The 5,227-nt window shown below is 41.3% G+C and overlaps 1 pseudogene; it reads left to right on the top strand.

Moving 5' to 3' along the window:
- Nucleotides 1–2,322: 2,322 nt before the first annotated feature.
- Nucleotides 2,323–4,675, top strand: LOC107531400 (heat shock protein HSP 90-beta-like; annotated as a pseudogene).
- The last annotated feature ends 552 nt before the right edge of the window (nt 4,676–5,227 follow it).

Genomic DNA, 5,227 nt, shown 5'->3' on the forward strand with positions numbered 1-5,227 from the left:
GGCCAGGAAGCTTAAGAAGTTTAGTTTTTGCCCTGGCCAGGTAGCTCAGTTGATTAGAGCATCAAACAGATACAGCAAGGGTGTGGGTTTGATCCCGTCAGGGCACGTATAAGAATCAACCAATGAAGGCATAGATGGGTGGAACAACAGATCGATGTTTCTCTCTCTCCCTTCCCCTCTCTCTCTAAAATCAATCAATAAATATTTAAAATTTAAAAAGAAGATAGCTTTGGTTTTGTTTTCATATAGGTATAATTTGGAGATGTCTAGGAAAATAAGTTTGAAAATCAGGCACAGAAACCAATACAAAAAACCTTGTCTCTGAAGGTAAAGATTTTGTTAAAGAGTTGGTTGAAGAGTGTTAAGCAGAAAAGTAACATGATTAGAATGTCATAGAAAGACAAGAAAATATTTAAAAGATTATGATTTGTGCTTTGTGATATAAAGCCACATATTATTTATTAACCAGGTAACTTAAGCATATATATATATACATATATATAATATTCAATAAGGCAAGAATTATCTGCTTGGCTCAGTTTTAGCTTCTAGTGCAGTTCCTGAAAGAACAAGGTGCTTAATAAATATTTGTTAAAATGAATAGAAAAGATATGATCTGTCATAGATACTAAAAGATGTCTTGATTATTCAACATTGCATTCTAAATGCCAAGCACTTGGCACATACGTACTCAGAAATATTTGAATAAATGAAGGACTTATTCTGTAAATGTGAAAAAAATACTGACTACATAAAGCACATCAGTTGATAGAAAGATGCAGCCGTTGCAGATTTTCTATGTGAACCTCACTGCTTTTGGCAATTATGGGGTGAAACCCTTAATGAAGTGGGACTAATAGAGACATCTCCACTTTGGTCTGAGTCCTCAGACCATGGTCAACTTGATTGTGGTCATTTCCTTCATTGAATGCCAGTTCCTGCCTCACAGTGGTTCACAGGACAGTACTTATTTCCAGAATGGACTGTACTCCCAGCAGCAAAGAATTCTCTCCCTTTGCTGATGGTTGTTCACAATTCAGTCTTCATGGTCCAGGATCTGCATCAGCCATATTCGTACAGCCCCAGATAGCTGTTTCTGTTTCAACGTGCTTTTATTCAGATCCTTATACCGCATATGATGCAACTTAAAAAGGTGACTCTCCTCTACTGTGGGGCTGCAAAACCATCTGCCGTTGCCGTGGCTAGAACCTGGGGTGGCTTCTCTGTGCTGCTGTGCAGGGAGGATTTATAAATCATTCTGGCTTTGAGAAGAAAGAAAAGTCTCTCAAGGCTAAGAATTAGCAGAAAGGCTTTCCCTTAACTCTACAGTTTCTTGTCCTGTGTTGCCCATCAATGGACTATTATTCCATCTTAAAAAGGGAGGTAATTCTGACACATGCTACGACATGGATGACCCTTAAAGACATTGTCCTGAAGGAAGTATGATTCCATTTATATGAGGTAATTAGAACAGTCAAATTTATAGAGACTGAAAGAAGTATAGGGGTGACCAGGGACCGAGGGAGGAGGATAGTGGGAAGTCATGTTCAATGGTGCAGAGTTCCCTTTGGGAAGATGAAGAGAGTTCTGTGGATGATGCTGCTGAACTGGTCCCTTAAAAATAATTAAAGTGATACATTTTACTTTATGTGTATTTTACCACAGAGAAAAGAACATTTTTTAACTTAAAACTAATTGGAAGCTCTGAGCTCATGGGTAGGGTGTACACATTACGAAGTCAGCCATACCTTTGTGGACCCCTCCTTGTCAGTTTCTTAAAGCCTTTCCACTTGTATTCGTTGGATTTCTTCAGAGAAAGACTTTTCATACTTTTGCCCAAAGGATAAAATAAGCTGCTAACATTTTGGAGCAGAGTGAAGGAAGAGGGCATAGATCTTGTTAGTCAGTATATAAGTATTTATTTAATCTTCCTTCAATTCTATTTAGTCCTTTCTTTAAAGAATCCCTGCCCCCAATTTTGTCCTGTATAACCCCTATCCAGAGACCTATTTTATTCTATCTCTGGAAAAGAGACCCTCAGGCTTCTACTGGGGCAAAGGTGGACTGCAAAGAGAAGAGATTTTTTTACTTCTAAACAGATTTTTGACTAATCCTCCTGTTCTGACTGTGAACCTTAAGCGCTCCTAGAGATAACTGATGACACCAATTTCTGAGCCTTTTGGCATTCTTCAGTGTCCTCCTGTTGGTTTAAGATTTTATCTTTCTCTTTAGTCACCCCCACACACGCTTCTTGCAGTATGTGAACTGGACACAGTCCCTGCCCACTCTGCTCTCTAACACTTGCATCTCTTTATCTTCAGGATGCCTGAGGAAATGCATCATGAAGAGCAGAAAACTTTTTCCTTCCAGACAGAAATTGCCTGCCTCATGTCTCTCATCATCAATACTTTCTATTCCAAAAAGGAAATTTTCCTTTGGGAGTTGATCAGTAATGCTTCTAATGCTTTGGACAAGATACACTATGAGAGCCTGACTAACCCTTCCAAGTTGGACAGTGGTAAAGAGCTGAAAATTGACATCCTCCCTAACCCCCAGGAATGAACCCTGACTCTGGTGGACACAGGCATTGGCATGACCAAAGCCTATCTCATCAATAATCTGGGAATATTAGCCAAGCCTGGAACAGAAACGTTTATGGAGGTTTTTCAGGCTGGTGCAGACATCTCCATGATTGAACAATTTGGTGTTGGCTTTTATTCTGCCTACTTGGTGGCAGAGAAAGTGGTTGTGATCACAAAGACCAATGATGACGATCAGTATGCTGGGACTCTTCTGCTGGGGGTTCCTTCATTGTATGAGTTGACCATTGGCTGTAGTTCCAAAGTGACCCTCCCTCTTAAGGAAGACCAGATGGAGCACTTGGAGGAGAGGTAGCCAAAGGAGTGGTGCAGAAGCACTCAGAGTTCATAGGTTATCCCACCACCCTTTATTTGGTGAAGGAATGAGAGAAAGAAATCAGTGATGATGAAACAGAGAAAGAGGAAGGGGAGGAAAATGAGGAAGATAAAGAGGATGCAGAGAAACCCAAGATTGAAGATGTGGGCTCAGATGAGAGAGATGGCAGTAAGATGTCAATTTTCAGCTCTTTACCACTGTCCAACTAAGAATAAGAAAAAGAAAACAAGGGAGATTAAGGAGAATATATTGGTCAGGAAGAACTGAACGAGCCCAAGCCCATTTGGACCAGAAACCCTGAGGACATCACCCAGAAGGAATAGGGAGAGTTCTTTTCTATTTTAAACATCAAGAATATGATTTGTTTTTTAATCTTTTTAATTTTATTTATTGATTTGAGAAAGCAAGAGAGAGACATTGATTTTTTGTTTCACTTATTTATACATTCATTGGTTGCTTCTTGTATGTGTCCTGGCTGGGGATTGAACCCACAGCCTTGGCTTATTGGGGCAGTGCTCTAACCAACTGAGCTACCTGGCCAAAGCAGAGAGCCCTTTAACATCCTTACCAATGACTGGGAAGACCACTTGACTGTCAAGCACGTCTCTGTATAAGATCAGGTGGAATTCAGGGCCTTGCTATTCATCCCCAGAGGGCTCCTTTTGACCTCTTTGAGAACAAGGACCACATCAAACTCTATGTCCACCATGTGTTCCTCATGGACAGCTGTGACGAGTTGATCCCAGAGTCCATCTCAACTTCATCTGTAGTGTGGTTGACTCTGCCCCTAAACATCTCCTGAAAAATGTTCCAGCAGAACAAAATCTTGAAGTTCATTGGTAAAAACATTGTTAAGAAGTGCCTTGAGCTCTTCTGTGAGCTGGCAGAAAACAAGGAGCTATAAGATTCTATGAGGCATTCTCTAAAAACCTAAAGCTTGGAATTCATGAGGGCTATTAATTGGCAACACCCTTCTGAGCTTCTGAACTATCACACCTCCAAGTCTGGAAATGAAGTGAGCTCTCTCGCATGAAGGAGACACAGACATCCATCTGTTAGATCACTGGTGACAGAAAAGAGCAGGTTGCCAACTCTGCTTTTGTAGAGCAAGTGAGGAAGTGGGGCTTAGAGGTAGTATAAATAGGGCAGAGACTACCAATGGGACTGTGTGCAGCAGCTCAAGAAGTATGATGGGAAGAGCTTTGTCTCAGTTACCAAGAAGGGTTTGGAGCTACCTGAGAATGAAGAGAAGAAGAAAATGGAAGAGAGCAAAGCCAAGTTTGAGAACCTCTGCAAACTCATGAAAGAAATCTTGGGTAAGAAGGTTGAGAAGGCAACAATCTCCAATAGGCTGTCTTCACCCTGCTGCATTGACTAGCACCTATGGCTGGATGGCTATCATGGAGCATATCAGAAAGCCCAGGCACTTCAGGACAACTCTACTATGGGCTGCGTGATGACCAAAACGCCCCTGAAGATCAACCCTGTCCACTCCAGGGTGGAGACTGTGGCAAAAGGCAGAGGCAGACAAGAATGACGATGCTGTTAAGGACCATATGGTGCTGCTGTTTGAAACTGTGTTGCTCTCTTCTGGTTTCTCACCTGAGGATCCCAGAGTCACTCCAACTGCTTCTACCGCATGACCCAGCTAGACCCAGGCACTGATGACAATGACAGCGGAAGGACCCAGTGCTGCTGTTTCTGATGAAATATCCACCTTGAGCTTGACGAGGGTGCCTCTTGCATGGAAGAAGATTAGGAGTTTCTTATCTCATACCCTCCCTCTGTATAGTATCTTCTTGGCTCTCCCAGCCTTCTTGAGTGCCCCTAGCCCACCTGGTTTCCTTTGCTAGTAAACAATGTTTTTCCCCTCTCCTGTCTTTCTGCCTAAGGCAGGATACAAGGGCTTCAAGCCTTCCCTTCCCACATTTAACATCAGGTTTAGATGTTGTGTACTGTGGTGTTTTTTGTTTGTTTATTTTGTTCTGAAATTAAAGTATGCAAAATAAAGAAGATGCAGTTTTAGCGGAAAAAAGATCATCTTTCTTAGGTCTGGTAAGTTAGTTACCACTTTTGCATATGCTTTCCAGCTTCCAAAATGTTATTACTGTTTTCTTCTTTCTCACTATCTTCATCCTTATGGGTTTATGCAAGCAAAAAAAATATATATCCTTTACTGTTATTTCAGTGGGGCTTGGGACAGAGCAAGAGTTAATGTGTATGTTCAGTCCAACATCTTTGCTGTAAGTCTCTTCGGTAGTTTCTCTAATGCCATTTTAAAAACTGTTATTATTTCTTAGACTCCATTAAC

The sequence above is a fragment of the Miniopterus natalensis genome, chromosome 9 (genome assembly GCF_054644295.1).
Source record: "Miniopterus natalensis isolate mMinNat1 chromosome 9, mMinNat1.hap1, whole genome shotgun sequence".
Classification (NCBI taxonomy): Eukaryota; Metazoa; Chordata; class Mammalia; order Chiroptera; family Miniopteridae; genus Miniopterus; species Miniopterus natalensis.